Source organism: Dermochelys coriacea, chromosome 2 (genome assembly GCF_009764565.3).
Source record: "Dermochelys coriacea isolate rDerCor1 chromosome 2, rDerCor1.pri.v4, whole genome shotgun sequence".
Lineage (NCBI taxonomy): Eukaryota > Metazoa > Chordata > Testudines > Dermochelyidae > Dermochelys > Dermochelys coriacea.
In genome coordinates, this window is record NC_050069.1 from 246,747,147 (window position 1) to 246,773,856 (window position 26,710).

Below are 26,710 nucleotides of genomic sequence, written 5' to 3' on the forward strand. Positions count from 1 at the left end.
CTCAAATACTTGAAGATGCAAAATGTAAACAACCCAAACTTTTCCTTCTTTCCCTGGAATGTGGAATTTTCCCCAAAGCTATCCAAGGTTGAGGCCATGCAGATAATAATCAGTCTTGGATTCATGAGAGGTTTATGATTTAACACCTTGTGAGCTGCTAGGGCTAGAAACGCAATCTCATCACCCAACACATCCCACTCATAGTTTGGATCAGCAAGTAGCAGTAGTCTGAATGGGCTGTGCAGGTCTGTCTACTGTTTCACAGGAGCTCCTTGCCTTGCCAGGTCACCATCTAATCCCACTTAGTAATTCATCTTTACTAAGGTGCAGGTGCCCACTGGTGTCCAATCAGCTGTGTTACTGTCCTCTGCACATTGTCACAACAAAGCCCTTATGGAAGGGGGCTAAGAGCACACAGGATTCTCAAGCAGAACTCTGACTACTTGAATGAGCTCTTTACCATAAGATAAAAATACTTTTCCCTTTTTGAGTCTCTCTGGGAGCCCACTACCCTTCAAAATACTTAGTACATATATAGTAATGTGTCTTCTCAAGTGTCACTAGAAGAATTGTTGGTAGTTAGCCTATGCAAATGAACCTTTCTATGGCAGCACTTTTCCATTTTCACCAATAAAGGAAGAAGAGAGTTCTGTCCCCTCTGGAGCCTTTGCATCAGGCTTCCACATATATTCACACACAGGTCAGAGGTTAAATACTGACCCCTTTGAAATTAGTGGCAGCTTTGACAATGCATTGACTTTAGTGGGCCAAGATTTCACTCCAGATATCTATATCTACGTATACATACACAGACATTTTAGTGCCCATTGGCTTATGGCCTATCAAATAATTGCATTGCTGAGAGATTGTCAGAAAATCAGATCCTGGTGACCAAAAAAACTGGAAGTTCATGAGTTCAATAAAGATTATCAGGCAAAAAAGTAGCAATCATTGTGGTAAGAGCAGTGATGTTGAGAAAGAAATATTGTGAACATTTAATGGCAGTTCTGGTAGCTGCACAGTATGTTCTAGTTAAATAGTTTTGTCAGCTGTTTTTTTGTAACCATTGGCTATGCCATAGTGCTGTATAAACCTTTACAGGACACAGAATTAACTTTAATGAAATTTGAGTAGCTGACATAATAGACAATGCATTATACTAAAGAAATGTTGCGTGATATTTTTCCAAGGGACTGTTTCTTGACTATGATCACTTTATTTCTTCGCGATATATGATGTCACCAAAGACTTTAAGAAACTAATTATTTTGACATTGACTATAAAACAAAACAGTTTAAGAGCATATGAAGCTCTTTAGAGAGAATGCTTTTGCTCTATAATCTGGTACAAAGCACTAGAAGCGACAGCAATTAGCAGAAGTAGACTTTAGAAGGCATAGTAACTACTGGGTCCCAAAGTCATACCCATGGTCTCTCTAATTTTGAGGCTGTGATATCTTCTAAATTGTCAGTCCTAGAAAAGTCTTTTGAAAGAAACAGAGGTCATAAGGTGACTTTCCTCCACATATATTCCAGAAAATACACATGACAAACCGTGCTTAAATACAATGCCTTGGAGTTACCAACCATCATCTACAGCCAAAAGATCTTAAATTCTATTTCCAAAAGTGACTTCAGTTCTTAAGAGCCAGATTTTCACAGGTGTTAAAACACCTAAAGATGCAGATATGCACTTAGTGGGAGTTTCAAAAGCTCCTAAACAGGTTAGGCATTTAACTCCCATTGAAAATCAGTGGGATTTAGGAGCATAGAAAATGGGATGTAGGACCTAAGTCACATAGGCACTTTTGAAAATGTTATCTCTGTTTTTTATAATTATTTAAATAATACATTGAATTGAATGTATTAGGGCAAGTTTGATCAAAAATGGGGCTTAAAATTATTCTCCTAAGTCACCATGTGTGCTCCTGAATAATTGGTTTGATTGTTCAGAAATGCTGAGCACCTGGGAACTCTCACTGAGGTGAGTGGGAGCTGCTCGGTGCTCAGGATTTAAAAAAAAAATCAGTATCCACACTTCAAGAAGGATGCTGAAAAATTGGAGAGGCTTCAGAGAAGAGCCATGAGAATGATTAAAGGATTGGATAACATGCCTTATTGGGATAGAGTCAAAGAGGCCAATCTGTTTAGCTTATCAAAGAGAAGGTTAAGGGGTGATTTTATCATAGTTAATAAGTAACTGCAAAGGGAACAGAAATGCAATAATAGAGGCTCTTGAAATTTTCAAACTGTCAAATATTTATTAATTATATTAAATATATATTACTTTATTTTCAACCTTAACAATGAGATTCAAAGTTTCAGCTGTATTTAAGTCAGGGCAATGTAAAAAGTGTAGCTTGAATTTTTTTTCCAATAGAGAATGTATCATGTTTCCCCCTGTCATTCATTCCACTATAGTTATCTTAAAGTTTTTCTGATCTTAGAACTCTTCAGTGCTTATAATTTACTACTGCCCTGGCTTTGAAAAAAGATGGTAGGATAGAAAATACATGACTTGTCTAAAACCGACTTATTCTGAATTCAGATTTCTTCAGTAACCTGTGCCAATACGTATGGTGTGAGCTGATTCATATTTAATTTCCTTTCCTCAAGATACTTCCCTATTACCCTGATGCAGATCAGACCAAAAAGGTTTCACAGGGTAGGAGACCACTGTAAAATTTCATGATCTTTGATGAGATTGAGTTCCCTTGAGTGCAACAGACCCAAATTATATTTTTGTGACAGATTTTTTGATTATACAGTCATGGTAGTTGTCACTGTCTGTGACCCTGGCTGTTAAAGCTGATTTCAGTGCAAAATCTGGTTTCCATATTTATATGCAACTGGGATATCATGGCAAATTATGTATATTATATTATTATTATTATATTCCCCTTTCTGCACTTCCACTTAATTCTTTGGTGAAACACAGGTCAGTGTTTGGTCTTTTCAAAAAGTATTACTCTGGCCCAGGGCCACTGTTTTTAAAACCTGAATTAAAATCTTATCACTAGCTCATAGTCACTGTCAATACCACAGGATTGCATAGCATACACATATTTACATTTATTACAAACAAGCAAGCATTTTAAATAGCATTTAAAATACTCTTCAATAAATGTTTTAAACAAAAGCTAGTAAGGAGTAAGACTGTGAAGGGCCTATCGAAATTGAATTCCCCATCAACAGTGACAGTGGGCCATGGGAAAAGCTTATCTTCACCTGATGAACTGTCCTGGAGACGCTTCAGTCAACCTATGGATAATGGCTGCCATCGCTTATTGAAGTATGCAAGGGCATATGACTAGATCACATGATACTAAACTCCATTTTGGTACCTGTATTGTTTTACAAACTGGGCTGGGAACTTGGCTTGAAACAAAGGGGTTCCCATCATATGAAGTAAGCTATTAAAAGGGGAAGTGACATTACTAAGTGGCCTCACTCCCCACACAAGACAACACCTGGAAACACCTGAGAAACAAAGACTGAACTGGGGGAAGTTCTGGTTCCAGGCAAGAAAGAAGGAAGCCTGCCTGGGTATGAAACCTTGGTGGACTGCTTATACTATGTAACAGGGTGAGACACTGGTTAATTCAAATCCTATCTAGTATATAAGGCTTAGTTTGTATTTTTTGTTTATTTGCTAAGTAATCTACTTTGATCTGTTTGCTATTACTTATAATCACTTAAACCTATCTTTCTGTAGTTAATAAATCTGTTTTATATTTTACTTAAAAACAGTGTGGTTTGAGTGAAGTGCTTGGGGGAAAATCTAAGCTCAGGAACAAGAGTTAGTGCATGTCCACTTTCCTTTGTAGAAGTGGTGAAATAGGTAATAACTCATATACTGGTCAGGCTTTTGATCAGGGCACATCGGTGCAACTCCGGGGTCCTAGGCTGGGGAACTGGGGAGTATTTTGGCTGGAGCCTCAGTCTATTGTCAGATTTCAGAGGGGTAGCCATGTTAGTCTGTATCAGCAAAAACAATGAGGAGTCCTTGTGGCACCTTAGAGACTAACAAATTTATTTGGGCATAAGCTTTCGTGGGCTATGACCCACTTCATCGGATGCGTGGAGTGAAAAATACAGTAAGCAGGTATAAATATACAGCACATGAAAAGATGGGAGTTGCCTTACTAAGTGTGTGGGGGGGGGGCAGTGCTAACGAGGGCAATTCAATTAGGGTGGATGTGGCCCATTCCCAACAGTTGACAAGATGGGGTGAAGTTCTTGAGTGACTTACGAGAAGCATTCATGTAACTGCAGCTGGGTGTGTCCCTGCCTATGTAAAGGTCTGTATAAGTGCAGGATCGGGAGTGGTCGGCAGCTTGTCACAGCAGCAAATTGTGAGAGAGAGTCCAGGCTAGTGAGACAGAAGACTCAGCAGTACCCCAATTCCAGGTTGCACCCTGGGGGGACCCATCACAAGGTGTATGCACATATTTTTCAGGTACTGGTTGGATATCCAATATTTAAAAATCTGGCTGGTCTTCTTAAAAGAGATTGAGCAGCATTAGCTGTATATCCTGGTTTAAGTTGCAGAGGAGCCAATCATTCAGCAGTCCATGATCTGCAGTTCTTTTACAAAGATGCAGCATGTTAGAAGCCTTTCAGCAACTACTCATTGTGTTAGTCACCTTGCAGCAGATCACTACTTTTTGTCTCATACAAGTCCTGTTATTCCTTAAATAAGCTGTCACACCTGGGACTTGAATGGGGAACCCAAAGTTGTAGTTCTGCCACTTCAGCTCCAATAGCTTGTAGTAGTGGAATTACTTGCTGTTATCAGCTTTCAGGCCTTTAACCATTTGAGGGCAGACTATCATATTGCTGAATAGCAATGTGCTTAGTCTGAGCAGTGCTATTATAGTGCACTGGAAGTCTTGAGAGAGATATTTTCTGTCCTACTTTGAAGTAAATAAGTCACAGCAGCAGTCCAAAGACTGGTGATGGAGTATTTTGTAGCAGCGCTTTGCTACCCTCATCTTATTCCAAACATAGATACTTCATCTCCAGGATTTGCTTTAGCAGCACTTGTGTAAATCCCAGTGGAACCCCATTTGTTAGAAAGGATGCTGCATTCAGTTCCTTAGCAGTTCTAAAATAGCAACTGAACTCGATTGTACAGGGGCTCCTTGGTAAGGGTTAACATACAGTCAGGTCAGCTGTCATTTATCTCTTCTTTTTTTTTTTTGTTGGTTAGGGAGAGAACATGGTTGGGTGAAGGAATGTAGGAGCTAAAACTGTGATTAATTGTTCACTAGTAAATGCTGGGAATAGAAATTACAGAGGCTGGGGAAGGAGAGCTGTTATAACCTTCATAACAGCAACAACTTAGTATAGTGAGCTACAGTATGATACCATTATTTACAGGTGTCTATATATGCCCACTCGTGACCAGAAACAAAAAGAGGCATACAATTACTGCTCGCTAAGGGAGATGCCCCTGGGCTCAAAAGGTTGAGGCCTGTATTTTTAGCAAGATCTTAGATTTAGTTCCATAGCACTTTCTTATGTAACATGCAACCCCATAATGGGTGTAAACAATGTCCATGACCAGGGATCATAACACAGTGTTTCCAGCACTTACAACTAATCTGAATGAACAGAAAAAAATTAGTCTTAATATTCATATTTGTACATTATGATCCTCTAAGGAGTTTAAATAATTTAGCAAAATGTTGATCCTTTAAATGTGTTCATATTTGGGAACTTTAGGTCTTTAGAGTTAAGACCCAACAAGGAATCATTTTAATTCTTCCAGTTTAAATAACCCTGCTATAATTGAACCTCAGGCTAGTTTGAAGGTTGATGTGGATAAACTTTTTAAAATGCAAAACACTAGGAAATGAATACATTACAGAAATTACAGCTTTCAAACTATCCAGAGCCTCAACTACATCATCCAAATGGAAGCTTTTTTAAAAATTATTTTAATGTTAGCTCTCCCAAATCCCAGTAAAATTGTGATTACAGAGAAAGACTTATATCCATTAGCTACTTATCCCTAACATTGCAAATTTGGAATTGTGGGCTGAAGCTACGGGAATAGGATTAAATCACCTTTGACTGGATTCCTGAGAGTCACTAAATTGACTAATAATGTCTCTACCAATGTAGAAGCTAGCTCTTATGCTCTCAATCTCTTATTCTCTTTTTCTCCATGTTCTTGGTTCAGTACCTGTGGGATCAAAGTGGTGAGTGATAGCAGAGGATTCCGTAGTTTGCAAAATAAGAAGTGTGACTCACTCACCTTCCATGCACCTTTCCCACTGGCTTCTGGATGCATGTCTAATTAGCTGGGCATTGTCCATTAAAACTGAAACTCTCACTCTCAAAGTGCTGTGCCCAGATCATGAATATGAAGTAAATTTTCTTTCGCCATTATGAAATGAGCCATAATCTAAAACTCTTTCCCATCCTAAATCCCACGTTGTGAGGGCTGCTGATGCTAACTCATATTGTACTTTTTCTTCCTCTTGCAGAAGCAGCTATTTTGTTGTCTCACACTCTCTTAATTGTTGTTCCTGTACATTCTTTTGAAACATCTCTTTAACCAACCATCTTACAACTCAATTTTAGCACATTTTTGCAAAGCATTCATCTTCCATGTCCCAAATTCCAGCTCCCCAGTAGTTTCCTGGAAAAGCTGAAATAGTGGGTGAGGGAGAAGCAGCAGAGCAGCATGGAGAGAGCTTTGAGTTTGCAGTGTGGGCATTGCCTTTCCCATGGATCCCAAGAATCTACACAGTTCAGTGGCAGTACCCCTTGACTGTTTGTAATCTTCCAAGTCCATCTCCAGAGGCAGTTACTTAGGCCTCATGGTATTTCCGGGCTCTCTATTCCTGTGCCAGGAGTTTCTCCACTACAGTTTTTTAAGTAATCTAGTGCCCAATAAGGTCTTGACCCAACATCCACTGAAGAAAATGAGAAGTCAATGGGCATCGATAAGGATCTCAGTGCCCTGACCCAAAGTATGGCTCTGAGGTGCGGGTTACCCTAAGGCTAGGCAGTACTGGATATATAGATCGTTACAGCTTCAAAGTATGTTCACAAACAGCAACTCAACAGAATATCAATAATCCCCAAAACATCCAGTTTTAAACAGACCATCCCAATGTATAAAGGTAAATGTTGCAAAGATAAACAATGCAGTAGATAAGAAAATAGAATCAAGATGATTTCTACAAGTACCAAGTGACCTGTGAACTCACTGTGGAGTTTTATCATTCAGTGAGAACCAAGTTCAGAGATTTGTGACAGCAAATAACCGTATCGGTATGTTCAGTTGCATTTTTAACGAAGATAAATCTGTAATGGTGGTTCAATCAAAGCCAAGGGATATGGCATATTGCACTTATTTGAAAGTGCTAATGGAGACAAGTAATGCAAAGTCCAAAAAACCCTCAAACCAACTCCCCCCGCAAACAAAGCTCCAAAATATCAGCTTGGTCAGCTCAACATCATATAGACAAGAAAACCAATCCAGAACCACACATCTATGTCAGGGAAATGTTCTTACACATTGAATGAAATCTCTTGGGAAGGTAATAAATCCTAAGCAACAAATTATATACTAACAGGTTCTTAGGGGAATTCAAATAAATCCTCACAACCGTTTAGTGGGTAATCTCCAGATCAGATTCCCATTCTTCTTTAGAGGAAAATAATATATTGCTTCTTATACTCTCTGCCAGCTAAATGCTATATATCAAAGATATGAATAAAAGAAAAGGAGTGCTTGTGGCACCTTAGAGACTAACACATTTATTTGAGCATAAGGTTTCATGAGCTACATGAATGGATGCATTCAGTGGAAAATACAATGGGGAGATTTATATACATAGAGAACATGAAACAATGGGTGTTACCATACACACTGTAACCAGAGTGATCACTTAAGGTGAGCTCTTACCAGCAGGAGAGCGGGGAGGAAAAAACCTTTTGTAGTGATAATCAAGGTGGGCCATTTCCAGCAGTTGACAAGAATGTCTGAGGAACAGTGGGTGGTATTTATGTGACCATTGCTTATTAGCACCGTAGTGTCCAGGAAGTGGATCTCTTGTGTGGACTGGTCCAGGCTGAGGTTGATGGTGGGATGGAAAAAAAAAACCACAGACTCCAAGGAGAGACTGCTGAATTGGAATTAATTTGCAAACTGGATACAATTAACTTAGGCTTGAATAGAGACTGGGAGTGGATGGGTCATTACAAAAAGTAAAACTATTTTTCCATGTTTATCCCCCACCCCCACCCCCCAAACCTCCCACAGTTCCTCAGATGTTCTTGTCAACTGCTGGAAATGGCCCACCTTGATTATCACTACAAAAGGTTGTTTCCCCCCCCCTCCCGCTCTCCTGCTGGTACAGACTAACACGGCTGCTACTCTGAAAGATATGAATGTACTCGAAATATTGATCTTGAGCCAAAGTGAAACTAAAGTTCTAAACTAAAGAGTGCAGAAGAGATTGCTGGAAGGATGAAATAACTTAATGTTGTGTACAAATGTGTTTAATGAGGAATTTATTGCATAGCAAGATGGAAGACTCCCATTAACTGGCGACTGTATAAGCTGGCAAACCCAGAAATTGGCAGGGAGTGTAGTACTGATTCTGGAAGGCAGGCTTCAAAAGGGAAGGTATTGATGCAAGAGGACTTTCTGCTGAGTAAGGCTAGTTAGTTCAGCCAGAAGGAAAGACTTCCCTGTCAGAGCTATTGCGGGAGGCATTTGAAGATTCTAATACAAGTCTCAGATGCTGTGGTTTGCAGATCAGACATGCAGAGTACAGCCTCTAGACAGGCAACTCCATTAATGAGCTAGGTCTGCCTACTGGTTTGAGGATTCTGGGTCTGACTCTGTTATCCTCACTCCTGCACTTGAGCCAGAAGCAAAAATGTGTATAAACCGCCTTTGGGCTCCCCATATTTTAGAGCTGCTCAGGGGGCCTCCCCAGTCCCAGTGCATATCCAATGTCTAACTTATCCTCTGCTTCCCTTAGTGCCCTGTGAGCTCTGGCAAACATGATTTCCAGAGTAGACCGGAAAGCTGATGGTGAAAGAAGATGTGTGAAGAAAGGCATTCTACATTCATAAGAACCCTTGTTCAGAAGGCTGGTCGGTAGCATTGATTTGCTACATCGGGGCAACAGAAGGGACACTAAATTAAAAAAAATATTTTTCTCAGTGTTATAGCAATGGCAACTGTTAATACAATAAAGCCACATTCATCCCTGTCATCATAGCCCATATTTAAAAGGCTTAAACCCACTGAAACAGCATTTTTGTGATTAGGTTGATGGGTATTTGCAGTTCTTAATGAAACATTATATAGTCATTTGTGCAAAGCATGAGCATATTGCATTCCCAAGTTGTCACATAGCCAAGCTAAAATTATACTCCATACAGACAGCATCACAGCAGTGAGCCGCTGTATGCAACAAAAATTAAATATCTTCAAAAGATCTAATGTCCTAATTTATTATTTCTGTCATTCTCATTCATCATCTATAAACCTGTATATAAATATTTTTTTCAAACCACTTTTTTTCAGGCCATCCTTACAAGGTTTGATTTTTTTTTAATGTAAGCAGCAAACCATTTTCTCCATGCATGCATAAAATGAAGGAAAGCTGTAGTTTCATTCACAGCAATGCAAATCTGCAGCTGGTGTAAGTCAGTGGAGCTCCATGCAGAATCTGTTTGGCCTCAGTGGGTTTCTGCACAGGCATGGGGACCACTAGTACGGTATTCAGTGCCTGGCTGGAGTCTGGGTCTTCGTATGTTAAACTAGATTTTGTATTTGTAGTGTATAGTATTGGGTTTTATCCATTTGAATAGTTTGGGAGCTCTCTTCCTGGCCACTCTGTCTTCTGTTGTAGAAGCCACTAGATCTTAGCAGAGCAACAGTGTATACAAATATATTCCTACGCCTTATATGTTTGTATAGTTAGTGGACACAGGTATTTCAAACCCAACTATGTCTGTGTAGATTCCTCATACTCTAAAAGCAAAGGCATAACAGTAGCCTAAAATTATTAGCAGGATTCTGTGGCACCTTGACGTCTCCTATGGTAAACCTGTATAGTATGACAGGTTTCAGAGTAGCAGCCGTGTTAGTCTGTATTTGCAAAAGGAAAAGGAGTACTTGTGGCACCTTAGAGACTAACAAATTTATTAGAGCATAAGCTTTCGTGAGCTACAGCTCACTTCATCGGATGCATCCGATGAAGTGAGCTGTAGCTCACGAAAGCTTATGCTCTAATAAATTTGTAAGTCTCTAAGGTGCCACAAGTACTCCTTTTCTGTATAGTATGAGTGTAATATTTTATACTCAGAGATAGTAGGCAAATGTACAATATATCTCTGTAATCTTTGTCTTTCCTTATTCCATCGCTTCTCTATTGTGTATTACATTCACTCATTGTACCATGCCTAAAATGAGATGAGAATAAAACTCTTTGGGGCAGGAATCATGGCGGTTCTTTACCTATCTTCTGTAAAGCACTTACAATATACCTGGTTAATCTATACATAACAGTAATTCCTGTATAATATAATTATTCTGTATTCCCCAAAATGAGATATGTCTGTGAGTCACAAAATAATTATAACTAGGTTGTTATTGCTGAGATGGCCAGATTTCTTTGTGTGTCATAGACTCATTTTGCCAATTTCTCCTTACAGTTGCACCAGTGCAACCCAACCGGTCCAGTGTTGTTGTCCTTAGTTTAGGCTCTGATCGTCCCATTTGTTCCCCAAATAACCCACTGGTCAATGTATGTTCACCTCTGTGCCCGATGCACAGAGGATCCACAGGTAGAGAACTTGCCTGTTTGGCTCAGACTGCAGGGACTGGTGCTTTTTACTAGTAAGAAGTACCTGGTTCACTACTTGGTGTTAGCCAAGATTGTAGCCCTCACACCTATAATTGCATGGAGCCCTGTTAACTTCTTTGAGATTCTGCATAAGGGTCAGGGTTGTCTCACACAGATCAGATTCCAGGATCAAGGAACATAAGACGATAATTTGTACCTTCACCAGTTTAAATTTTGTATCTCAAATCAATTCAAAGTGTGTATTAGAGTTGGCTGTAAACCTGTTTTTTTTTTTAAAAAAAACTGATTTCCCCCCCAAATTTGACACTGATTTTTCAAAAGTTTTTTAAATGTAAAAGTTGATCAAAATGTTTTTTGAAAAATTCTGACCAGAATTGTAAGTGTATCAAGCCCTTCACCCGACCCCCTACAAATCTTAAATTGACATTATTTCTTAAAAAAACAAAAAGTGAAATTTCAATGTGAAAAATGAAATATGGACAATTTATACTAAAACTAACATATATAACAAGCATCCGGGCAGAATTCCACTGGGCAGCATCCGCTGGCTCCCTTGATAGCTTTGAGGAGCAGTGGGCACTGTCCGGGGTTTTCTACTCGGTATTGGTATCCTCATCCGGTACCCTTGTTTTGAACCTATGACCTTCACTCCGATCCCTGGTTTTCATTAGTTGTCCCCCACATTTACCTTCAAAAGTCACTGGTTCCAAAAAGACTTTCAGTGTATTATCAAATCCTTTTTTTAACTAATTGAAAATATCTTGGTGAAAAATATTGGGCCAAATCCTTAGCCGGTATAAACTGAGATAGCTGAATTGACTTCAATGGAGTTATGCCAATTTACAGTAGCTGAGGATCGAGTCCACTATTCATGACTATGGAGACTTAACCTGTACATAAGACTGAAGTTTACAGCTTATAGCATGCATGCTGTTGAGTGGTTTATGGCTTTTATATTGGTTGAGGAGTTTGCTGCTAAGCTAATTTCCAAATAGACTAAAGATTGGCAATGACAACATTACTTAAAAAAACCCAACAATATTCAGTGCTATGCTCCCTGAAGTAATTTTACCAGTCTGTAAGAACTGAGAGATGCCTAAGTAAAAGCTTTGCCAAGCCTTTAGTTTTGTAAGCACATCACTGGCAATTTAAACCCACTGTTCCTCCAGAGTGAGAGTGCTTCAGTGCTGCACTTTATGACTTGAACTGCCTGCTTAATGGTCTGTGAGATCCTTCCCATTTGCTCTGCACAAAAGAGAAAGAGAGAGAGAGGCTGGTTCTAGTTAAATGCCTGGCTGCATTGAAAATTAAGAAATTTCTTAATCTAACTTTATGAATGTGTAGAGATAGCACACCCTGGCATTTGAGCAGAAGAGATGCAACAGGATTGAAATGGTTTAAGCTCTCATTAAGAAACAATCCCTTTGCATCATTGCTTGTCTCCCGTGGTTAGAGAAGGCACACCCTGGCATTTCAGTAGAAGAATTGCAAAGAAGTGAAATGGTTTGACCTCTCATTAGAAAATAATCCTGTTGCATCACTGCTTGTCTTAAGTGGTTAAAGAAGGCAAACAAAATTTATAGACTCAAGTGTAACAGATACATGATAAAATGACCTGCTCCCCAGTGATTTTTTTAAAGAAAGGCCAAGAAAAAGGGGAAGTGGAAAAGAAGAAGGTTGATGAGGACTGTGACTGACCGTGGCAGAGCCATGATGGGACTGCTGAACATGATTTTTGTGACTGCTAATGCAATAAGGTGAAGTAAGCTGAGAGGAGCATGCCCTGTAGACATTTGGACTGGCAACAACACTGTGCCATCGCCCAACACAATGTCGTGAAAGACTGAGCAGTGGATGATTTACTAGCATTTAATGGCCACTTTTGCCCAGGTATAAACGACTGTACAAGTGTAAGGCAATGGGGAATCAGGCCCATTGTTTTCGTAGACATTTCAGTGGTAGTGTCTGGTCCCAGTTGCTGCCCCAGTGTTATTCTTCTAATTCTATTCTTCACAAGTACATTCTAATAATCCAGGTAGCCGTCGTATCTGAAAATTCTCTGAATGGCTGCTATGCACATCATTTGCATTCAGTGCTCTAAATCTACCCGCCTGTGGAAAAGGCTATGGAATGCAGCTCTGGGGCAGTTAATCACATATCTCAATGGGAAACTATGGTGGTCCTCTCCACTTTTACTAAATGAGGCTTAAGACTCACCCAAAGACCTTGAAAATACCAGGGGGTCCACAAGAAGCAAGGAATGCTAGTGTGGGAGGTCTAGGTTGGATATTAGGAAAAACTATTTCACTAGCAGGGTGGTAAAGCACTGGAATGGGTTACCTAGGGAGATGGTGGAATCTCCATCCTTAGATGTTTTTAAGGCCCAGCTTGATAAAGTCCTGGCTGGGATGATTTAGTTGGGGTTGGTCCTGCTTTGAGCAGGGGGTTGGACTAGATGACCTCCTGAGGTCTCTTCCAACTCTAATCTTTTATGATTCTATGATCAGGCTATCCTTTGAAATCCCATTCTCCCTACAAAACCAACCCCCCAAAATCCCATCTCAAACACATACAGCATGGGGAGACACAACAATAACGATATCCTTCCTAGCTGGCTAAAAGACTGGAAAAAAAACTCATTACAACTTCAGCATTACCAGCTCTGGACCCAATCTAGCATTCCTTGCTTCTTTGCAGTGAGCTTTGGACTTAACTATTTTGAATGATTTTATATTGTCTGAAAATTTTGACACCTCTCTGTTCACACCCTTTTCCAGATTATTTATGAATATGTTGAACTGCACAGGTCCTATTACTGATCCTTGGGGGACCCTGCTATTTACCTCTCTCCTCTGTGAACACCTACTGTTTATTCCTAATTTCCCCCCCTCCCCTCCCCTTTTCCCCTGTGTCTTTTAACCAGTTACTGGTTATCATAAGAAGACTTTCTTTCTTATCCTATGAATACTTAGTATACTATAGAGCCTTTGCTTGGGACCTTGTCAAAGGCTTTTTGAAAATCCAAGTACAATATATCCACTGGATCACCCTTGTCCATATAGTTGTTGACACTCTCAAAGTATTCTAACAGATTGGTGAGGCATGATTTTCCTTTACAAAAAACGTATTGACTCTTTCCCAGTGTATCATGTTCATCTATCTATGTATCTGAGAATTCTGATCTTTACTATAGTTTCAACCAATTTGCCTGGCACTGAAGTTAAGCTTACTGGCCTGTAATTACCAGGATCACCTCTGGCAACTTTTTAAAAAATTGGTGTTACGTTAGCTAGCCTTCAGTCATTTGGCGCAGAGGTTGATTTAAGCAATAGGTTACATAACACAGTTAGTAGTTCTACAATTTCATATTTGAGAGTTCCTTCAGAACGCTTGGGTGAATACCATGTGGTTCTGGTGACTTATTACTGTTTAATTTATCAATTTGTTAGAAAACTTCCTCTGTTGTCACCTTGATCTAGGACTGTTCCTCAGATGTGTCACCTAAAAAGAATGTCTTGAGTATGGGAATGTCCCCAACATCCTTTACAGCGAAGGCCAATGGAAAGAATTCATTTTGCTTCTCTGCAACAGCCTTGTCTTCCTTGAGTGCTCTTTTAGCACCCCGATCAGTCAGTGGCTCCACAATTGTGGTTCCACTGTTTAGGAGTTTTCCTGCTTCTGATGTACTTAACATTTTGTTTGCTGTTAGTTTTTGTGTCTTTAGCTAGTTGTCCCTCAGATTCTTTCTTGGTCTGCCTTATTGTGCTTTTTACACTTGACTTGCCAGAATTTATCTTCCTTTCTATTTTCCTTACTAGGATTTGACTTCTGATGTTTAAAAGTTGCTTTTCTGCCTCTAACCACCTCTTTTACTGTGTTGTTTAGCCATGGTGCCATTTTTTTCGGTCCTCTTACTGTTTTTTTTCCATTTGGATTATACATTTAGTAGGAGTCTGTATTATGGTGTTTTTAAAATAATCTCCATGCATTTTGCAGGCACTTCACCCTTGTGACTGTACTTTTTAATTTCTGTTTAACCAGCTTCCTCATTTTTGTGTAGTTGCTCTGTTTGAAGTTAATGGAGATTAAACATATTGAGGGGTTGGAGAACACGGTAGCTCACACCCTATCCAGAAAAGAGGGGCAGAGGTGAAGCTTACATCACAACTAGTTGCCAAAACTCCAGCATCAGACTCACAAGGGGTGAGTGATGATCTCCCTCAAGGGGAGAGCAGAAGGTTGAAACCCCCACAAAATGAGCAGTTCACCCAGCTGATTGCATAGTGTATTATTGTACTATAAAAGCATAAAGTAAGATCTTCAATGAAAACTTGTATTGTTCTGAACTTGATGGTCATTATGAGATATGTATACAACCTGTGGTTATGAATCTATGTATTTGTGCATGTAGAAAACTGTGTTCATACCCAGTTTCCTAATTTCAGCTACACCTTACAATACAACAGTGAGCAGTCAAATGAGAAGAGGAACCTCCCAAGCCAGGTGTTTACATGAAACTGAATCCAAGTAAATATTCATTTTCCAACTCTGGAAAAGACAATGATGGACCATTAGACTTAATGGAAAGACACTGAGACATCCCCAGGTTATCAAATCAAGAAGGAATTTCCCCTCATCTGAACAAACACAAGTCACGATGTATTGAGGGGGGCAGGGGGAAGCCTTTTAAAAACAGGCTTGAGACCAAGGTATTTTTATCCAGAACTTGAGAGCCAGTCTCTGGTGGGGGGGGGAAGCTGTTCGTGAATGCTGGTTGGTTCCTATAGCGAGGGTATATGCCGAGAAACTGTTTTAAGGCAATATGTAACCTATGGAAAAAGGGATTGTATCTAATATAGAAATGTAAAGTCTGAGTTTGTATCTTCATGTTTATTTACTGAGTAACTTGTATGTCTGCCTTCCTTTATTATTTTACCTTTGAATCTGTGTTTTTTCTTTTAAATAAACTTTATTTGTATTCAATGCAGTTCAATGCAGGTCACTTTTGTGCAAACTGTATGGACTATGTGTGCCAAAGACAACTGATAACTCGGGAGCTTCAGGAGAGACAAACCCTAGGGCAGTGGTCCCCAAACTTTTTACTTCATGCCCCCCCGCCTTACCTCTGTCTGCGCCCCCCACCCCACCTCCTGGACCCTTGTTCTGGGAGGGGGAGACGCAGCTGGGGTAAGAGGGCTGAGGCTGGGGCCACAGCTCAGGGCAGAGCTAGGTGGTTCCCCATCCCCGCCCCTGCCCAGGCCCCAGCCGCACCACCCCGCACGTTCTTCTGCACCCCCCCCTAGGGGGGCATGCCCCACAGATTGGGGAACTCTGCCATAGGGGAACAATCTGAGCATCTAATACTTAAGAACTTGGGGAGGACAGTTTTGTGAAGACTTTGGACTGGATGGGCTGTTCCATGAAAGAACTGACTAGGCTGTTAAGAGCTTGGGTGAGACCATATGCTTGTAGGCTGGCTATTGGTGTCAAGAATCTGACCCATGGCCACATGGCACCAAGACACCCTGAAGTTACAGGGAAGCTCGAGATAGAACCCCTTATTGCTCTGAGTGGTCCCCAGAATGTCACAGATGCAGAGAAGAAATTTGCCAAAAACCATATATCAAGTTAAGTATACAGTGCAGGAGTGCTGATTCCCTACTCCAACCACTATAATACGCTGCCAAAATTTCATGTAATCATGTATTGTATATGTCCTATTTAATGACATAGTTTTGCTCTGTGTTATACATAGGCTTAGAAAGATGAGATTTTTATTGGAAAATGTTGGTAAACATTGATTTCACCGTAAACATATAAATGGACGAAAATATATTTCCATCGATAATAGATTCATACAGATAGACAAAATAAGACATTCTTCTTAAGAATTTATTAGCATCAAAATCTGATTTAGACTTTTGAATTAGGCTTATTACAAATGGGCTAGCCAATGAATAGTAAAAACAACTATGATCTGTTGATTTAAGGATATTTACTTTGTTTTTGTCAACATGTGATGTTGACCATGTGTTTTAATGATGTATACATTAACTTTTTGAATCTCAATAGCTAACATAATTAAATAATAGCCTGACTCCCCCCCCACACACACACAATTTTCCACAACCATGGAAATATAAATTGATAAAAATAGAAAACAAAATGGTTAAAACCCATAATTCCATGAAACTGAAAATTTAAATGAATCAAAAATGTAAAAAGATTAAAACCAAACATCAATATTATCCGTCAACATTATAATACAATAGAAATTGAATTCTGCCAACCCTAATTATAGATCACTCTAGCACCTGATTTTGCCATTGTCCAGGTGCTATCCATTTATGGCAGTAGGAGAGCCATTCAGAGGCTGAGGAACGTACTGAACCCTGAATTTGCAAAGACTTTCTGTATATGCAGTGCCATCTACTGAAGGAGCATAAGCATTCACAAACGAAATGAATGGAAGGGGTAACTATTAAATACTCATCCCTACCATGAGAGGGTATTGAAGTTTAAGGAGCTCCTGTAGAATCATGATGTTAATTCCCCCTCAGTACTTTGTGGCATCTGGCTGTATTCCCATGTAAAGTAATTTTACAAGATTTGTCTCATTAAATTTTTTCTGCAAAAATGAAAAAAAGTTCTCAAATGGTATTGTATCAAATATATGACCACTACAATATGTGTGTGTGTGTATTACATATAGGCAAGATCTATTAAGAGCATTACAGTTGCAAAGTCAAGAACTCAAAAGTTAGGATACACCAGAATACAAATTGTCCATGCCTTAATTCAGCCTCATTATCTGTATGAGCTATGGTACAATCTTGCCCAACATTACATAGAAAGTTAGGGGCAGAACCAGGAACGTAACTACTCTTCTAAAATGGGAATACTGATCACCTTCTTTGTGAAGTTGTCAAGGGGTATGCATATCCCATCCTCCTTTGGGTTAGGGTTGGATACCACCATGGTTGCAGTCTACCAGACTGTCCTTTCAGCTGAAAGCAGCACTGCCTAGTAGCTGGAGTCAATACAACTACCCTTAGGGTCAGGGCAATGCAGCCCAGCAGCCAGAGTCAATATAATTGCCCCATAGGTCAGGGCAGTGCGGCCCAACAGCCAGGGCCAAGGGAGTGGGCTACCACATAGGAGTGAGTGGTGACCGTGGTAGGAGACCTGGGCCCTCCCTATCCACCAGATCCCAGCCCAGGCCCTGTTGGCAAAGGATGTGGTCATCACCCAGTCAGCAGAGAATCCCACCGGAACACACTGACTTTGCTTGGGTGGTAGATATCACTACTTCTGCCTCCCTGGGCCAGTTCCTGAGGTAGCAGCTGATATACCATTAGGACCTCCAGGTTCCCTGGCTGGGGTAACTTCCTGGAAGTTTGGCTCCCAGCTGTTCGCTGAGGGTAGCGGGTCACCACTCTGGTCTCCAAGTTCTTGGGCTCCTGCAGTCCATGGCTGTAGCAGCTCCTGGCCTGGAGCCTCCACCAAGCAGTCCTCTCTCCTCAGCAGTCAGCCTAGAATTAGTTGGGCTGCTCCCTTCTATACTGAGGTAGCAGTTGGAGCATGCTCAGTCCATCTGAGAGGTGGGACTTCCACTATCCATAGCATGGGTTAACCCTCTCTTGCCCAGTGTGGGGTATGCACATCCTGTCACAGAAGTGCTTTGGGAACTATGGATGACAGCACTCTATGGGAGATGGATATTAGGGTTGTGCTTGTAGGCTGGCTATCTGAACTTTCTGAGATTCAGACACAGGATATGTCTACACTGCAAGTGTTACAAAAAGACTTGTGGCAGCAAGTTTCAGAGCCCAGGTCAACTGACTCAGGCTCACAGGGCTCACGCTATGAAGCTAAAATTAGTGGTGTTAACATTTGGGCTCAGGCTAAAGCCTAGCAAGATGGGGAGGTCTCAGAGCCCAGGCTACAGCCCTAGCCTGAACATCTACACTGCTATTTTTAGCCTGTAGCGCGAGCACCATGAGCCCAAGTCAGTTGACCCAGGCTCTGAGACTTGCTGCCACAAGTCTTTTTTTGCAGTGTAGACATATCCACACACACGGAGTCAGAGAAAGGCAGTTTTTCAACTTCATACAGATGTGGTAAACCTACTCTAGGTGAAAATTGTCCCCAAGAAAAGAGTAATAAAAATGTCAAGATTTGATGGGTTTTTTTCATCCTTCACAGCAATAGAAGATAGCTGCCTGAGTCGCAAAAATATTTCTATATTAGGAAAAGATATAACCCAGTGTACACTTGAATTATATTTGAGCCACACAAGGATACACTATCTGCCATCCTGTAAGAACATCTATATGGTACTGTTCAATATGACTTCATAGCCTGCAGCTGTTACAAAATGCTGACCCAACCACAGCTTTATCAGCAACCCCTCATAGGGCATCATAATGGGCTAACTTGATGGGCTATTTTGTGTTTGCTGTTTGTTCTGTAAGTTGTGCATAACTTTGCAGAGGAGTCCCATTTGCCATTGTATTAACCTTTGGCATTATTTAAGCTTAAAGCCATTCAGTGAGTTGACAACAGCTTTTTCCACTGCTAAATTAAAGGAATGGGGTTTAGGGGATAGAGACATAGCCATGTGCAGTGTCCTCCTTATGATAATCGGAGTACTAGCTAGAAAGCAAAGGAAAATGGATTCTATGGCATGATCAATCTAATGAAGATCAACCAGTTGGATATCTGTAATGGTTTCTGAAAAACTCGGTTAGGGAAAAATAGTTCAAAATCACAGACCTAGTATTTGGTGAAGTTCTTGAAATTGCCTTTCATTAGAACTAGTATTAAAGATTTTTAGATGTACTTGATAAAATCATAAAAGAGTTGTTTGAAGATCTCGAAGGACTTGCAGCCTATCTGGATGGCATTATAGTTTGCAGTTCTGGAAGAACACAAGGTCATCAGGTACTTAAGAAGCTGGAGATGAAGGGCTATGTTTCAATCATGGCAAGTGTGAGCTCAGAATGGCTAAAACCAGGCTCTCAGGGAATGTGTCAGATTTGACAGCTCAAAAATAGAAATAATTATGTAAATCTTAGCTCCAAACCAGAAAGCACATAAGTTGCAAATGTTGTTAAGTGTGGTCACATACTTCAGCAACTTAATTCAATTGCCTGTCACAGATTAAAGCTCCCTTATGAAGCTGCTAAAAAGATAGAGCATTGCAGGTAATATGGGCTGAGCAAACCCAGGTTATCCAAGAACTGGAAAAAGGATCTGAAAAAATATTCAGTTCCAGATTTCTGTGCACCTGGACAGACAATTAAAATATCTGTATATCATCCAGAACGGAGCTTGGAGCTCTATGGGCTCAACCCTGCAGTCAGGATGCACAGAAAACTTCCACTTAAACCAACACAAGTTTTGCATGAAAAAGGAGTGAGTAGATTGGACTGGGCTTGTGGGAGAATTGTGGGAGAATACCTCAGTTTCTTTTCTTCTATAGCATTAACTACATGCTGTCAGGTAGCCTTTTCATGGACAAGTGTAGGAGGAGACAAAATCTGCAGAAATATACAGCACTGGTAAACTGTTCTGTGCTCATAGCTTCTTATCAAATCTACACAATAAACAGTGTCAAAAGTCATTTTCAGAAGGGTCCTTTAATGTGGGATACCTCAATTTCTGAATGGCCAATTTGTGTTTGCTAAAGGGAATGCTGTAAGATTGGAATTCCTAAAGGCATAGAGAGTTAAAGTTGTGGTATCTGGTCTGTGGAACATAGGAACTGCCATGATGGATCAATCTCACATTCCATCTAGTCTAGTGTCCTGTCTCTGATACAGATTAGTGCTAGGAGATGAAGTATGGGATCTGTGGCATAGGTAAGGTGTATGCCTGTATTTAATTTCCTAGCTTTTGTTTTTCCATGTCAAGTATGTTATGGGGTTAGAGCTCACTGAATTTTTTTGCAAGAAAAAAGTCCTGTTAGAAAATGTGATTTTGGCAAAATTGATATTTTCTGTGGAAAGATGTGAAAATGTTTTGATTTTCCAATATGAAAATTCAAAGTGAAAAATGTTGTTTTGAACTGACATTTTAAAATGAAATGACATCTTTCATTTTGTATTGACTTGAAGTGAAATGTGTTTTTCATTTTAGATTTTGGAAACCAAAATGTTCAGTTTTTCCCTTTGAATTTGTTTTTTTCCCCCACCTTTCTCTTCCGTTTGTATTTCCTCACCTTTTTTCCCCAGTGGAAAGAGTAGGGGAAGACTGAGAAAGTACAAAAGTATGGGGAAAAAACCATTTTCACACATTTTATTGTTTTCCAAAAGCAGTAGAAATTATGAAAAATTTATTTCCTCACACTTTCATTCACTTCTTTATTGTTTTCCAACCTTTTCTGATTGCAAAACAGTAAAAAAAAAGGATAAAGAATATGTGTGTGGGTTCTTACTTTTAACACAGTTTTTCCTTTCTCATCCACTTTTTCAGTATAAAATAACAAGAGGAAAGGTGGGAGGAAAATGAGGAGGGGGTTACCTGCAATCTGAATGCAATGCCACATATGGACAAAAATAAATGTGTAGGATGACCCACTCATAATAAACCATAAGAAACTAATATCTCTTAATTGTATGTTACAGAATTTCAAACACAGTGAGAAGCACCAACTAATAAATAAATACAGATATATGATGAAATTCACTTTGTGGTGAGAAGCCACACTCTGTGATGTTGAAGTGTGTGAAAAGTTGTTCTCCTATGGGGGAGCTCAAGGTTGGATCAAGCCTCCTCCCTGGTAATGGTTACAGCTTCTCTCCTCTCCTTGCATGGTTCTTTTTTGATGCCTGGTTCCCCCACACAAGGTGACTCCTCACTGTGCCTGAGCCAAAAGGGATAGTGTCCCTTGAGAAAATGAATAATGCTATTAACGGGCAGGGAGCATACAGTCCAATATACAAGAGACAATAAAGTACATCAACCCCAGTTCCAGGAACAGAATGACATACCCCAAAAACATCAGTAGAACAAAGGGACACTTTACTGGGGTTAGGAAAATAGGATCTGGGGAAGGAGAAGGGTAAGCTTAACTAAAAGTATGAAACATTAATAAGTCAACCAATTTCCCAACTTCCACCCTTGCACCTTCTCAAGCAGATGGCACGCTGAGGATGAGTCCAGAAATAAATTCTGCAGTGCTGTGAACTTTGGCCTGCTTGAATATCAAGGTTTTCCTTACTGGCTCTTTGCCCCTGGATGAAGCAGGGTCCCCTCCTCACTCTCTGGCCTGGAGTCCTGTGGAGGTTTCACCTGGCTTACAGTAGCTGGCATTGGATCAGTTCTCTGCCATTCTGGACACTGGTCTCTGCAGGGCTGGAGCTGCCTGACTTATGCACAAGATCCCACAGCAGTTCAAAGACCCCCCTGTGGAGAAAGGAAGTTAATCAGAACGCTCCCTGCTTCTTTCTCAGCTCCCAGACTGAAAACTAAAACTAGATTCTTAGTCTCTGAGTCAGGTTGTCCCTTCCTGCTGAGGGTCTGAGCAGCCCTGGCTCCTCATTAACCCATAAAACTGCTTGGCCATATCACTCCATGCAGACACCTCCTTATTGGCCTCAGCAGACTTTCTAGTCCATTCTGTCTCCACCCCTGACTCCAAGCATGCTGGGAAATGGTCTCAGAGGGCTCTGGTAGCCATTACGGTTGTAGTCCCTTGGGTAGGACTCCCTAGAGGCTCAGTCGGTCACTCAAGAAGCTGGCAAAATGCAAGTGTGCATTACATAGGCAAATAAGAGAAATATTTAAAGTAATGACACTGATGCCATTTCACTTGTTATGCTTACAAGCAGAAGCAGCCATGGGGCAGTTGTTCCACTCCTGGAAGCCATTCAGGCTTGCTGGAGTCCAGAGACAAAGCACTGCATCAGCATCCACCTCAAAAGGATTATCCCCAGCTACCCCCCGCCCCAACCCGAAAATACCCATTGAGAGTAAAATAAGATTTTTTAAAATTCTCTTTAAGCTTGTTTTGCCTTCCTCTCACAGGATACAGCAATGATGCTTTTTTAAGTACCAGTCCCAGACAAACTAAATTGGCCCTCCAGTTCAAATGGATTAAAGGTAGAGCAGGATGAATTGCTTTGGCCATAATCCTACTAAATGCAGAACCAGACGCTCAGAACAGAGCAATTTCTGTTTCAGGTCTTGGTCAGAAAAACCTAAGCAGAAAATTGCTTCTGCACTGTAAAATGTGTTTGTGTCACCAAGCAGAAAGTGTACAGAACTGAAAGTCATTTTAGTTAGTAGGCCAGTTATTAATGATTGATTAATTAATTGACTGCCATTACTGTAACGGTGATTCACAGAAGAGGAAGGAAGAAGACAGAGGGACAGATCCTCAAAAGTATTTAAGGATCTAACTCCCATTGACAACAAGGTACCCTAAACCTTGCCCCAGGGATCCATGTGGGGCTATGGCCTTCTTCACACGGGTCCTGTGCCCCCTATGCTGTCCTCCCCTCCACATGCACACACATACTTCCTGGCAGCATTGTTCTGATGAAGTCAGACTAGCGAAAATTACCACTGGCCATGGCTGCAGAGGGTTGTTCCATGGGTAAGATAATACAGCCATCAGCTTTCCTAGGCAATCTCCATGAAGTCTGCATGCAGCTATGGTGGGGGTGGTGATGTGCATCTTTCCTAGCTCTACGGCTGCCACCCAGTGCAGGGTCATTCACCCATGACACCCCCAGCCCACCCAGTCACAATACCTTTCCCTTGTGCATAACCCAGCCACAAGGAGGGCTGTCCACAGGGCATTGGTTGGAACAGATAGTGCCCTGTGTGAAGGGTGCCCTCTGAGAGCAGACCTCGGGGGGGCACAATCAAACCTCTACATAATTTTCTTTTGTTTGTTTTAATCCTCTTAAGATCAGCTGTCTGCAAATATGAGAACTGATATTTGGACTCTTTATTCAAGCTGATTTTTTTTTATGATGCTAGCTTTAAAGTTATTCATGATAATAAAAGTAGTAGGAAAAGGTAGGGGATGAATTGAATGTAACAGCTCTAAGTTCCATCTTTGAGTGGATGAATGTTGGCATCATGTCTAACGTACTTAAGGTACAGAATCCTTAGAAGCTGCCTGAGGCCTGTCACCTGGACAGTGCCTCAACAAGTCTGCTGCCTCCTGGTATTTTGTGTGTTTGTCAGATTTATTTTTCACATTTAAAAATAATAATAATAAAAAAGCCCTAAGAAAAGTTTTTATCTAGTATAACTATTGTGATATTCCAGTAAGGGCTTAACTGCTCAGCTGTTTCATCACAGCAGTTCAATGGAGAATTTGTTCATTTCTAATACATTTGAAAATCCTATTAAGCTCTTAACCTCAATGATTCCTTGCAGCAATGAGTTCTACAGGTTAATTGTGTAACTAATAAGTTGAGAAAAATTATTTCTTTTGATCAGTTTAAAGTTTTGCCTTCCAAGTTCATCCCCTTGTTGTTCTTGTATTACAAGAACAGGTAAATAAGAGTGCCCAATTTACCTTCTTTGTAACTCTATCATGTTGCCTCTCTAAACTAAACAGTCTCAGTCTTTTCAATCTATCCACATACATAAGTTTCTCCAGGTCCTTCATCATTTTTGTTGTCCAGCTCTGGACATCCTTCATTTGTCTTGCACCTTTTTTCAGATAGGATGACCAGAACCAAACACAAAATTCCATTTGAGGGCAGATCATCCAGTTAGATGTTGGCAAGATATTTTCCATATTACCTTCTATCCCATTTTTTACATATCCTGGTATTTTATTTACTTTTTGGAGATTGATTATAGTTAATTTAAGATCCTGCAATGGGCATGAGTGCTTCAAATTATTTTATCCAATATGCATTACATTTGCATTTGTCAGCATTGAATTACATCTGCCATTATGCTGCCCATTCACCTGATTTTGTCAGATTCCTCTGACATACTTCACAGTCTTCTTTAGTCTTCACTAAGCGAAATAATTTTGTGTTATCTATACATTGTGCTAACTCTCTTTAACCCTTTCCCCAGATCATTAATGTTCCTCAGATCAATCATGTATTTAGCACAAGTCTTAATATGTAACATGACTCCACTGTCAACTCTCTGCCATGAATGTTTATCCCCATGCTTCTTGTTTTCTATGTCCATTCAGGATTAAGGGAGGAATATATACGCAATGGACTTTTAACCTATTTTTTATTACTATTATGACCGGGAACTGGAACTAGATGAAATGAGTTGCAATATGATGATTTCAAAGTGAAATAAACACCAAGAAAGGACTGTCATATTTCTTCTTTAATATATCTCAGTTTATTAATATTTTTATTTGCGTTAGTAGTCCAGAGGCAACAATAGTACTGCTTTTCTAATTTTATGAACCAAAAAGCATAATCCATTTGTATGGACATCCTAGAAATCAAAGATGGAAGAGTAATATTTCTTGTCCTCAGTCATGATACTAAGCAGCCCTTCATACAATCATCTGCCAACATTTAGACATTTCTTACCTAAGGATCAGCATCCTAGCAACTCATGATGTTAACCAGGCAGACAGTTTGTCTTCCAGTAATTAGGACTTTCTACATGCTTTACCTTTATACTCTAATCCACTTGCTCCTGGCTTCCACTGGACATATGTCCAACACATTCTGAAAAATGTATCTTAAATTTCAACCATTACTGTTCATGCTGTTTCAGTATTGGTTCTCAATTCTTATGTGTTCATGGTGCTTAGTAAAAATATTTAAGTTGAACAGATTCCTATTTCCTCAAAAATAATTAGAAAAATATGGTAAAATCAATAAAAACCATTTAACTTGTTTACCACAACAGCATCTGAGAAGTACCTGGGTCATCCTTTATGAAGGGCTGGTTTAAAGAAAAAAACACAAAGATGGTATTTCTCTGAAGATGTTAGACAGAAATCAAAAGCAGCTATCACAAGGGTTAAATGCCTGCAAGCAGGATGCGGACTCTTTGTAAACACCATAACAGAGGTTCATACTAAAAGTATACCCTTAATGAGAGAAGACAAAAAAAAGAATGCCACCATGGCTAAACAGCAGAGTAATGGAGGATATTAGAGGCAAAAAGGCATCCTTTAAACTTAGGAATTCAGATCCTAGCGAAGATAACAGGAAGGTGCACAAACCCTGGCAGGTAAAGTATAAAAGTATAATAAGGCAGGCAGATAGAATTTGAGAAGCAATTTGCTAAATGTTCAAGCACTAACAGTAATATTTTTTTAAAGTATAGCAGAAACAGGAAACCTGCCAAACAGGCAGTGAGGCCACTAGATGACCAAGATGTTAAAACAGCACTCAAGGAAGACAAGACCATTGCAAGGAAGCTACGTGATTTTTTTGCATTGGTCTTCACTGCAGAGGATGTGGTGGAGATCCACACATCAAAGCTATCCATTTTGGAAGACAAATCTGAACTGTCCCACGCTGATGTGTCAATAGAAGGGGTTTTAGAACACATTGATACATTAAACAGCAATAAGTCTCCAGGACCAGATGGTATTTGCTCAATAGTTTGGAAGGAACTAAAATATGAAATTGCAGAACTACTAACTATAGACTGTAACTGCTGAAGCAAGCCTCCGTACAAGATAACTGAAAAGGTGGCTAATGTAATGTGCTGATTTTTAAAAAGGGCTCCAGAGACAACCCTGGCAATTACAGGTTGGTGAGACTAACTTCAGTACCAGGCAAACTGACAGAAACTATAGCAAAGAAGAAAATAACTAGACACACAGATAAACATGATATGCTGTGAGAGTGAACATGGCTTTTTTAAAGGGAAATCATGCCTCACCAGTCTATTAAAATTCTTTCA

The 26,710-nt window shown here is 40.1% G+C and overlaps 1 long non-coding RNA gene across 1 annotated transcript in view; it reads left to right on the forward strand.

The window, feature by feature from the left end:
• The window catches only part of LOC122459045, a 107,740-nt gene that overhangs the window by 70,124 nt on the left and 10,906 nt on the right, over nt 1-26,710 (forward strand). Inside the window, exon 2 of the long non-coding RNA XR_006279478.1 lies at nt 7,117-7,127. This is a non-coding gene — a long non-coding RNA (uncharacterized LOC122459045). The remainder of the gene's footprint in view (nt 1-7,116; nt 7,128-26,710) is intronic.